The following is a 12,284-nucleotide window of genomic DNA, read 5'->3' as shown; positions in this document are numbered from 1 at the left end:
TTGGGGATTATACATTTTTTCCATAGCAATTGGAGGTCATCAGGGGGTCATCAACTGGTCTCTAGACCTGTGGGACTGAAAGCCTAGTGATCGTTACTGGTGCTTACAGGGACTATTCTCAGTCTTCTAACTTACATCAAAATAAATTAGCATCAGACTGGCGTAAAAATGAGCTAAATTCACTGCTCTATGTCCAACGCAGGCAAAACATGACGACTTTCAAATTAGCTCCAACAGATATGTTTAGGAGTAAAATCACAACGTGTGCTGGAGATACAGAATATTATTTGTCTCTTTGTGTTTAATATCATTTTGGTCAAAGGAGAGGCGGGTGTTTATGATGCTACAACTAACCCGTCCAAAATCATTTAAACACTTTAACATTGTGACTCTTCAATTCAGCTCACAGATGTTTTAGTTTTTCGCACGTTTACCATAAAATATGCAAATAAACATGCTCTTGTGGGTTTTGAGGGCTTTAAGAGCAAAGGGAAAACAAAAATGAAACAAAAAAATCGTCTGGTACACCATTACTTTGTAATTCTGGTACACCACGCAAGACTGATGCAAGTTTTCTAACCTTCAAAAACACTGGCATCAGCTCATATCAGTAATGTATGAAAATCATATGCAGAGACTTAAAAAAAAAAAGCTACTTGAGATACAGTAGGTAATCCATCTTGCCTGTAGTTTTTTTGTCACTTACTACTAAGTGGTAATGAACATGCATTCAATTCATTTTGACATCTGAGAATTGATGGCTGGCTGCTGAACTGTTCTGCATTCATGATTTTGGTGGTTGGAAAATACCCCCCCAACTCCCAGAGCGACATAGAAAGAGCATGGAACAAATCTGTGAATATAACACAGAAAATTTAGGCATTTCTTGCACGGAAATGTTCTTCTTTTTAATGACTAGAGAAGCTAGAAAAACATTTTTCAACTGCAGTACCACAAAACAACAGTTTTACAGTAAAATGAGGGCGAAAAAAATGTTCTGGAAGCAAACTTTAAAACTTTTACAACACATTGGAAAGTAGACATGAATAATGTAAAGCATATGCAGTTTGCAGTTGATGGGCTATGCGAAAGCAGCCATATGGCCCTTCAACATACCAGTAAGGAAGCAAATTGTCAGTGTAAGTCACCAAAAACGAACTTTATGTTATTCATCACAAGTACCAGAGACAGTGTCGCACAAAGGAAACAACCGACTCTGCAAAAATCTTTACGTCTCCAGAAAATACAAACATTATAAAATAAGATATAAAATGTTAATGTAGCTCATAAATCCCAATCAGCTCCTGAACAGCTGGTGGTGAAAAACACAAGGTGGCAATGACTTTAAAAAAAAACAAAAAAAAAGCTACAGCTGCACTTTCTGTCTGTCAGACCTCTGCTTGGAGTGTGTGTGGAGTTTAAAAGGGAGTATATATCACTTATGAGACAGTGCAGATGCCTGTTGTTTGGGAGACTGAGAATCAGATTTCTCAGTCTTGTGTGTGTGTATTTCACTTGATAAAGAGAAAGTGTGAGTTTCATCTTTGGGTAATACATGAGAGAGACAGAGCAAGGAATAGTTTCTTTGAGGGTGAGAGATATAATGAATGTATATTATTACTCTCACTCTCTCTCTCTCTCTCTCTCTCTCTCGCCGCATCATAAACATAACACAGGAGCTTCAGCAAAATCCCCGGAGGCCATATTTTTTCTCAACGACCATACAGCCCAGCATGTAGTGCGGATGAATGGACACACACACACGCACACTCGCAGGGTCACAGCGTTGATGGTGTGTGTAACAGAACAACATTTACGGTGAAGCAGCTGCCTGGATGGAGTGATGTGGAAAACGAATCATCTTCTTTTGTCCTCCTTCTCCTCCTCCTCTTCTCATTATTCAGCCATACGACTTGCTGATGCGACACATTGTCTAAATGGGGCCATTAGAGTGCTGGGAGTCAGACTCTTTGAATGTGTGTATGTGAATGTGTAAGGATGTGTTAGTGGAACTTCCCCTGGTGGCTTTAACCGCAAAGCATGAGAAGGAGAGGAGAGGAGAGGAGAGGAGAGGAGAGGAGAGGAGAGGAGAGGAGAGGAGAGGAGAGGAGGGGAGAGGAGGGGAGATGAAGAAGATATTGGAGTAGAGAAAAGATGGGGAGTGGATGACAGTGGGAAAGAAAAGAAAGTGGAGGACAGAAGAAGAGAAAAAATAAAGATACTAAAGACAAAAAGAGGGCTAGAATAACACAAGAGAAAGAAAAAAGATTCAGAGGAAGAAAAAACAGGTAGAGGGAAAGAAAGGGAGAAAGTGGAAGATAGATGGAGGCTGAGCACAAAAAGAAATTAGAAAATGAGAGCAGTCTAGAGAAAGAAAACCAAGATTTGAACAATGGAAATGACACAGTTGTAGCCTGGAAGAAGAAATAAGAGCAGTTTGAAATCAAACAACTGTAGCAAGAAAGAAATAGAAATTAAAAATAAGAAAGTCATGAAAACTAATTACAAAAAGGGGAAAGAGGGAAAAGTGAGGAGAAATAAAGAACATTCAGTGCTTGTCCAAATACAGCAGTTTTAGTTGTGCCTCTGTAACTTATTAGCACTGAGAAAAAGATCTGCACTGTACCTGTCAGGTTACAGTTAGAGGAAGATGAACAGGAGAAGAAAAAAGAAATAAGAGAAAGAGGAAGTGTGCAAGGTGAAATGATAAAGGGTGGGACAAGTGGGAAGATAAAAACAAAAACGATTTTTAAAAAGGGAAGGATGATTAAGATGGCAAAGAAAATGAGAAAAATGAGGCAGAAAAATGGTAAATAACTGACAAAAAGTAGGAGATATAAAGTGAAGACAAATAAGAAAAAGATAAGAACGAGACACATAGATAAGCAAACAGGAAAATGGGAATAGGAGAATATTGAAAATGGGAGTAGGGAGGTGGGAAAAAAGCAAAAGAACTGAAGGGCAAGAGGAAAGAGAAGTAAAGAGAAAGGAAATGAGGACGAGAAAGTGAAAAAGAAGTGGACAAAGTAAGAAAAGAGGAACAAGGGCAGGCTGTGATTAAGCTTCTCTGGGTTTCACACACACACACACACACACACACACACACACACACACACCTGCGGCCTTCTCGCCTCTGTAGGATTTGTTTGTGTCTTGTCTCGCTAGAAGCTCAGGAGTGGCTGCGTTCAAGGTCCCCTGGATTCTATCCTATTTACAAGACACATACCCGCACAGGCGCACACCCGTACACACACACAGCTTGTCTTCCTAATGCACCGTGGCATCCTCTCAATGCCTCTCACGGTCGCTTACATGAACACAGACATTCAATTAACAAACCTGAGGCACGAATCGCTGGACAAACAATGTGTGGCTCTGCGAGTGTGTGTGTGTGTTTGAGTGTCGAGCCAAGCCACCAAGGAACCTATTAATTCATCCAGACTAGACAGACAGATACATTTAGAATCATAATGAGAAAGCTGAAGCCTGAGCCCCACACACACACAAACACACACGCACACCGGGGTGTCACGGTCATTGCGTACTTTCTGACAGCTCACGGTGGAGAAAGGTAGCCGGGGTAAAGAGAGAGAAACGGAGAGGTGTGTGAAGGAAAAGAAGAAGACAGCAAAAGGTAACCTGTATATTAAAATGTGGTCCTGTAATGGAAGATTATTGATTTAGATCCCTCTGACCACTTTGAAAGATCCAGTCAAAGAAAGTAAAAGAGCAAAACAAGTTCACAATCAGCTGCTTTTTTTTTTTAAACAAGCTTATAGGCGATCCATTACACTTCAGACGTCTTTGACTGGTGTGTTTCAGACAGTTTTTTCTACCCTTGGCTCTGTATGATACCATTAGGATTAGGGCCAGCTATCTATATCTATGAAGCCTCACCCACCTGCTGTTCAAAACTCTCGTTTGTGCATTTTGTGAGAGGCAGCCAGTTAGCAGAAGCTAAAGCAGCTTGTTTCAGACAGAGGATAAACTGACAGACCGCACAAAGTCATAGTATTTAATAAATAAGGATAACTTCTGACTGTGAATCAGACGAAGCTACTCTACTAGAGTCCAGGAATAAAACTATGCAGCTGGAAATGATCATAAGTGATATTGATAGTAGCGTTGCATGCCTGAACTTGTGAAATACCCACATTCTTTGCTGCCACACACAAATGCCCGGTTAGGTTAATGTCACTCTCTGCAGGCGTTTGCAGTCCATAGCAGTAGTGTTGCCGTACCATGCAGTGATGCAGCTGGTCAATGTGCTCTCCACAATGCAGCTGCAGAACCTGATGAGGATCTTGGCCGACATACCAAATTTCCTCAGCCTCCTCAGGAAGTACAGCCGCTGTTGAGCCTTCTTGACCAGCTGTGTGGTGTTCAGTGACCAGGTGAGGTCCTCACTGATGTGGATGACCAGGTATCTAAAACTGCTCACCCTCTCCACTTCAAGCTCCCGCATAGCAATAGATGGCATGAAATCATCACATCTACACATTCGACATCAGAGGCTATTACCTCACTTATATCCCACTTTCTAACAGCGTCATGTATAATCAAACAAGAAATTGTTAATCATTAACTTATATCAGTGTCTGACCTCATGGGTTTTTTTTGTCTGTTCACAGCAAAATCTCCAGTGTTAAATTAACACTAGAGAGTGTCTATATAGGTCCACACCTCTGAGTGTTAAATACAACACTGTTGAGTGTTAAATTAACACTTTTGACAGTGTTATATGTTTAAAAGTAACCTAGTCAGTTTTGAAGATTAACAATGGCTAACACTGAGCAGTGCTGATTTTCTAACACTGGAAAATAACTCAAAATGTTAGAAATATTCCAGTGTTAGCAAACCAGCACTGCTCAGTGTTAGCCATTGTTAATCTTCAAAACTGACTAGGTTACTTCTGTCATGGTCCGTGGTCCTGTGTCTGTGGAATGCGTGATGCTCGGGTAGCCACACCCCCGGGCTGGGCCATCACCAGCACACCTGCTCTCCATCCCGGTGATTACACGGAGATCCACTTAATCCGGCGCTGACGGATGCTCCACGCCAGTCCGTAGTCATCCCCACAGTGGTTTCTACTCGGCGTCTGCTACCTGCCTGTCCTCCGGCTCAACTGGATCTCGCGGTGCTCACCTGGCCCACTCACCATTCCACGGACTTCCTGCCCCCACGGACTGCCACACTTCCCTCCCGAGCTCCCACGGTTCCGTTCTATCGTAAGCCCCTACTCTAACTCAGTCCTGATATGTTCTCCCCGCTTCCTGGCTCCCTAGTAATCATCTCCCCTTTCTATTGCAGCCCCCCGCCGTCCCGATCCCGGCTTCCTCGTGTCATTGTTTCCCCGGATTTTTAGTTTCTGTTTTGCTCTCTACTTTCCCCGGGTCGCCTTTCGTTGTTTTAATAAAGTGTCTTTTTGTTAGCTCGGAGTCTGCGCCTGGATCCTTTCGTGCCCGCGCACCACGGCCGCATGACAACTTCTAAACATATAACACTGTCAAAAGTGTTAATTTAACACTCAACAGTGTTGTATTTAACACTAGAGGTGTGGACCCATATAGACACTCTCCAGTGTTAATTTAACACTGGAGATTTTGCTGTGTTCAGAGTATAGTGTTTGGTGATGCTGGGTTTTTGGTGGTCAGAAAACTTTAAATATACTGCCAAGGCTGTAATCAGATTTTTGAAACTAGGGAGGTCCATTTTTTCTCATAATGTATTATATTTAAGGTACAGCACTAGAAAAGGCTACAATATTGCAGCAACAACTCCTAGTGTTGAAAAAAGGGTAAATGGTTTTATTTATCTATATTAAAAAAAAGCTGTGAATGTATTGCTATGTATAAAAAAAAGCCATGTGTAAAAAATATTATGGAACGGGTGAGTTGTGTGTATAGAAGAATAAAAAATACAACAAAACAAACTGCAGAATTATTAATTCAGTTTAAATAAAATAGCAGGAGGGGGGAAAGCTACTTATTCGATGACTTTGGCCCTACTGTGCCTCTGATTGACTCCTCATGCCTAAACCAGCCAATTATCATTTATTATGAGTCATGCGGCAACACAACCCCCTGAACTCAACCCAATCAGAGACACAGTAGGCTGGGCCATAACTTTGCTAAAAAGTCTCCACAGGAATTCTAACTAAAAGCCATCTGGCGCATCATACAGTGATTTGTGCCAATTTTCACTCTTTTAAAAAAGGCCTCAGTGACCTCACTTCATAGCTGGTTCATAGCTGTGCCAATCCCAGATGAATAGTGAAGGTTGTGTCGATACGGGCATCTGACATTATATTTTTGTCATATCAACATGCAGATCAGAAAAGGTCCAAATCGCTACAAAGCATGCTGCCAAAAGACAGGAAAAATAAAAAACTGTATCGCAGGCAGCTACTAGCTACAGCCACTTGTTTTGGCATCCACCTGTCAGTCAAAGGAGCCTATGTCGTAGAGGCGAGGTTGCTTGAAGGAGAGCCCTCCCGTAGAGCCATAGATTTTGGACCAGTACTGATACAAAGCTTTTCTGCTCTACTTAAGCACTCAAAACACTTTATTCAATGTATCTTGTTCATCCTGTCATACAAGCAGTAATTTTCTACACAGAAGTGCTTTCTGTCTTGCATTCATGCATCAGAGAGCAACTTCACCAATCCTTGCCTAAGGATACTGAAGGCATGCAGACCGAAGCAGCCAAGACCACGAACTACCAGCCTTCTGATTAGTCGTTGACCTGCTCTACCTCCTGAGCTACAGCCAGAGGGTGAGTGTAGTGTGTGTGTGAGGTGGAGATTAAGGGCACAGGCCCTGGAGATCTGATCCCTGCTTATTGAGGCTGGCGCTTAAAGAGCTGAGCTATAAAACATTTCACCCCTGTTGCATTTGTTAAAAAGGGAGAAATTAGCTATAGAGCGCAAAAGAGTTTCTTTGACCTGCCTGTAGAAACAGGCTGTTTTAGGAGTGTGCCTCAAGTGGTCATGGGTGAAACTGCAGTCTTTGGCACTTGGACACAGACTTCATTTTTTAGTTGTTGCTTGTCCATACTCTACATGAGCTATATGAGCTGCAGTCAGTGCTGAGGGTATTGTACAAAAATATGGAGTTGGAGCCTCTCCATATCATAAAACTATCTCTAGAATACATATTTTTATTCCTGCACTGGTAGATGGAGATATACTGAACATATATCTCCATGTTCAGTATATCTGGTGTATGTGACCATTTTTACTTTTGATAATCTGTGTACTACAGCCTCCACTAATCCTGTCATACAAGCCATGCATATGGCAGCAGGAGAATCATCAGTATTACCTGTAATGAGAATCTATTTTAATATCAGTGTCATTATCGGTGTAAAGAGTATTAGTGTTCTTATTTTCAGAGCATTGCTTGCTTGTCAGATAGATTCACACACAGAAGCAAAGAGCTGGAGAGAGACATCAGTGTCTGAACAGAGGACTGCTGCTAATGAGAACATTGCTCTTTGAAGACACACACGTGTTTGTGCGAGGGTGTGTGTGTGTGTGTGTGTGTGTGTGTGTGTGTGTGTGTGTGTGTGTGTGTGTGTGTGTGCGTGCACACGCGTCTGGTAGAGAGAGTATTACAGGCAATCCAGTTGAACACAGCACAGAAAATGAAGGATATGGTGTAAGAGAAGTATAGTTTTAGTAAAACAGCCTACAAATCAAGCTTTCAATTTACTGCTACTGTTATTTCTGATAAACCAAACAATACCACACTCTCACCCTCTCTCTGCTTCTTTACCTTAAAATGTGCCCCAGTCAGATGATGAATTACCTATTACATCCAAGGCATAAATCATGTGTGTGTCTTTATTACCCCCTGTTCATGAGCACCACTTGAACACACATACACATAAACAAACATGTCAACCCCTTTATTATATTGTGATGTATCACCTTTGTAAGAACTCTAAACAAGAAGCCAAACAAGTAATGTCTCCATTATTCTGCGTTTCTATTTAAAATATCTGTTTGCTTCTGTAAAGGCAAATTAAACTCATAGCATTGGCAGTTATCGGTGACATTATTACATAAAAGGAAGGAGAATATAATCCTTCATGTCATCCAATTTGAAAATTATCTCGCTCGGGTTATACGGGTAGGAGAAGGCAGAAAGGGTGCTGAGCATTACTTATAACAGACGCAACCATTTCCCCCTCCTTTTGTGTTTCTGTGCATGATCCTATGACATTATGTGGTTGCCATCTCAATAATGACAATGTAAAAAATACAGCCTTCTAGCAAAATAATGTTAGGATAAAATAACACAGGGACAATGTGTTGGAGATGCTGAATTCAATTTGGAGCCACGGTCATGTATAAATGGCACAAAATCTGCAGGAATACAACAAACATATGAATATGGATTTTCAGCTGCAGATTAAGTGCTATGCAGCGCAGGCTGACAGTAAAACCCCCGCTTCAAAAGACACAGAGATAAGCATCCAGAAGACAGATTATGCAGCGTAAACAAATAAAAGAAACCAAAAAGGAAACATAAAAGTGTTGGATTAGTTACAGCCAAGACAGGTCAGATGCTGCACAAAACACCCATGTTTGAAAAAAAGGGTGCACAACTCACAGCGAAACAGGCCTCATTTCCATAGACTCTTTTTTTATAATCCTGTTATCTAAAGTTTGCCAATTAGTTTTCATGCTGCGATGAGGTACCAAAGTTTTGTTATCTTCAGGTCACGACTAACCATCTTGTTATCTCATGAAACTGCAAACTCTTTTGTAAGATTGTGACTTTAGATCTTCAGATCAACTTCAGAAGGACTCGGGGTGGCGTCGCTCTTTAAAGTCCAGCTCACTGAAGGGAAACCAAAGCAGCTCATGCACAGTCAGTGGAAATGACTGAACAACTCTTCACACTCTGCTTTGATGAGAATGGAAGAGGCAGAAAGTTTCTATTATAGATAAAACTCCAAAGCAGCACTGACAGATTTTGCTGTTTTGAGATAACAAGATTATTAATGATTGATCTAGAGAAATAGGAGTTTTTATCTGTTGGTAATCGTAATTAATTTCTGAAAATGTATGCAAGTACAAGAAATATAGAGAGGCAGTGATCTCACAAGTAGGAAACTTATTCAGGATCTAAATCTTTTACATCAACGGTTTTAAATATACTTTTTATAATTGATGGTTTCTATAAACAAAATCTCTGGTCATATCACTGAGCTGTGATCAAGTCCAATCCAATTTTATGTAGCGAACACTTTTTTAAATACAACAGAGCACCAAAACTCCACACAGCAAAACAAGCAAACAAGAAAAATTACAATAAATACCAGGTAAGATCCCAGTAAAAAATTGTTTTGAAATGTGTTTTATTAACAGGTAATGAGTGGAGCATCCTAACATCGACAGAGAGTTTATCCCAGAGTTTGCGGGCTTTAGCAGAAAATGATCGATCACCTCTGGTGGCTTTCGGTCCAGTTTTTGGGACTACTAGGAGCAGCAACCTCGGGATGATGTATGGAATCCACAGCTCAGCTATATAAGGTGGTGCTGATCAATTAAAAGATTTAAAACCAATCTTAAAATCTTAAAGTGGTTCCTATGGAGTGTCTATGGAGGGAGGCCAGGGTGAGGATGAGCAGCGGCATTTTGCGGGCAAGCAAAGGAAGTGTTGCTAAATCTGCGTTGCTTTACTTGTTTTTTTAATTCAGTTAAATTTGATTTATAAAGCACCAAATCACAACAAACATTGCCTCAAGGCACTTTGTATTGTAAGGTAAAGACTACAATAATACAGAGAAACCCCAACAAATAGATAACCCCCTATGAGCAAGCACTTGGCAACAGTGGGAAGGAAAAACTCCCCTTTCACAGGATTAAACCTCAGCCATCTGCCACAACCGGCTGAGGGTCCAAAAAGAATGAAACCTGTTATTTTCAAAAATAAAATACTAAATAAAAAGATGTGTATTTCCTTCCATTGACCTTTCTGAATACCAATGCTCTGCAATCATCTGCATGTTTTTTTTGGTGGCTTTCATGGATAAATCTTATAAGGTGCTCTTTACTGCGGTGGTTTTATAGGCTACTCATCCAATCTAGGGTCACGGTGAGGCTGAACCATTCACAACTACGCCTAATTGAGATTCACCAGTTAACCCAGAGGTTCCCATAGTGTGAGGCCCGCCCCCTGGGGGGGAGGGGGGGGGGGCGCAGAGCCATTGCAGGGGGGGCAAAAAAAAGAAAGAAAAAAAAAAAGAACGCTTGGACACTGCTACCATAATGGACAAAAACAGTTTGGGAACCACTGAGTTAACCTAACAAGCAACAAGCATGTCACTGGACTGTAGGAGGAAGCTGGAAAACCTGGAGAAAACCCATGCAGGAACTGAGCGAACAAGAAAGTTTGAATTCAGAACCTTTGTGCTGTGAGATGACAGCGCTAACCTCTTCATCACTCTGCTGCTTCATGTCCCCTCACATGATTCCAGTTGGGCATTCGTTTTCACTTTCTCTTTCAAAATGTCTTCCACAATTTTGCAGTGTATTGGGATCATTGACATGCTGGAATATTCATCTCTTGCCAAGATTCTTGAGAGTCATATTTTTATTCGGTATTTGGCCATTACAGTTGGCACTCCAAAATCACTGTGGCAGTACTGGTGCAGACAATTTTATTTTGGTTTTAACTGACTAAAGAATATGCTGCCAGTTTCAATCAGGCTTCTTTTCACACTCTGGCAAAATGGCTTTCTTCTTAGATACTGGCCATTGAGGTTGAGTACACGCCAGGTCTTTCACTGGTCACTAAAACACCAGTGTCCCCAGTGCAAATCAGAATCACTTGATAGTCTGTTTTTCAGTGCCAGGTTCTATGTAGTGTTTTTTTTTTTTTTGGGGGGGGGGGGGGGGGTTGTAGCTTCTTTTTTTAGGATGGCCATCGGCCCTCCTATTATTGGCAGTATGCTCCTATTAAACAAGCTGCCTGCAGCTGTTCAGTAGCCTGCTAATACCCCCATTTTTTAATGCTAGCAACTTCCTTCTTGCTTTTTCAGGCAGTTCTGTACCTTGTGGATCCAACATAGACCAAATCTGACAAAGCCGATTGGGCTTTTGATGAATAATGATGCTAGGCTTCATTTTTGATTACAATTTTTGCTTCCAATAATTCTGAAAACAAGATATATGATATAAAACAGTTGCTGTGCTGCAACTGGTTTTTTTGCAATTATGTTTTGTTTTGTGTAATAAATCTAGTGTGACCTTTTCTTTGCTTCAGCACTCTTTCACCACTTTCTAAAAGCCCTGATCTACTCACTGTTTAGTTCCAGCCACGACTACACAAGAACAAGAAGAAGGAAAAGTCATGAGAAGGTTGCCTTAGGTGAATCATAGAAAACATCCCGTTACTCTCTCTGCAGTTCTGTGCAGGTGTGCATGCTAGAGCAGGGCGATATGACCAAAAATATTTATCACGATATACATTTGAAAATTTGTGATAACAATATAACTGACGATATAATTGACACTAGACAAAATACTTTACAACTCCACAACGTTATTAGTGAAAAAAAAACCTCATCAATGTATTTTCACTTAAACAAGCAGCTGTTTTTATGTGCATTAAAGTTATATAAAAATGTAACAGTGCAAATGCAAATTCCTTGCTGACAGTTTAACCAAAAAGGCATTTCCAGTGGAAATTGGCCAACATATCCTCAGCATAACCATGCATAATATCCACAAAACTTAAAAAGAGGTTATACACACACAATACGGTAATATTATGTTCAAGCACAGTACGTATCACTCCGCGAGGCTCCTGCCTACGATAGCCGTAATGCTCCGACAATCCATCAAGCTGTGCGGGTTTGTATCTTAGCAAAGTCGTACTAAAACATTTGACAGATTTTCGAGCGCCGTGTACGACATAAAATCATTTCGAGGTCAGTAAACACAACCAGAATTCAAACATAAGGCACACGGGATTATAAGGGGCACTGTCGATTTTCAGAAAAATCAAAGGATCGCTTTTAAGTGTGCCGTATTTTCCAAAAAAAACCACGGTAATAACCGTGAATGGTATGATATGGCCCAGCCCTAGTGCATGCACTTCTGCAGACTGCCAGGACACTCATTGCCCGGGTTTGCACTCACAGGTCTCCAAAGGTGAATGCTACAGCCAGCGGCGACAGGCCATGTCAAAACATGACCTAAAGAATCATGGTTATGATTTTTGCCTTAATCAAGCAGTTCTGACATCTTTTTTTTTGTCATCATCTTTGTA

General features: G+C 41.0%; 1 protein-coding gene and 1 long non-coding RNA gene across 2 annotated transcripts in view; one reads left to right on the top strand and one right to left on the bottom strand.

The window, feature by feature from the left end:
- The window catches only part of galnt14 (UDP-N-acetyl-alpha-D-galactosamine:polypeptide N-acetylgalactosaminyltransferase 14 (GalNAc-T14)), a 255,088-nt gene that overhangs the window by 211,930 nt on the left and 30,874 nt on the right, over positions 1-12,284 (bottom strand). The gene's annotated exons all lie outside the window — the stretch shown is intronic.
- Positions 3,352-10,144, top strand: LOC147313079 (uncharacterized). Its single transcript, XR_015125061.1, has 4 exons — positions 3,352-3,634; positions 4,284-4,394; positions 6,649-6,774; positions 9,377-10,144. It is a non-coding gene; the product is annotated as an uncharacterized LOC147313079 (long non-coding RNA).

Source organism: Aulonocara sp. 'chitande type north' Nkhata Bay, linkage group LG15 (assembly GCF_057382095.1).
Source record: "Aulonocara sp. 'chitande type north' Nkhata Bay isolate Kocher_YH1m ecotype deep benthic linkage group LG15, A_spYH_male_GT1.1, whole genome shotgun sequence".
NCBI classification, from domain to species: Eukaryota; Metazoa; Chordata; class Actinopteri; order Cichliformes; family Cichlidae; genus Aulonocara; species Aulonocara sp. 'chitande type north' Nkhata Bay.
This window is presented reverse-complemented; position numbering and strand designations above follow the sequence as displayed.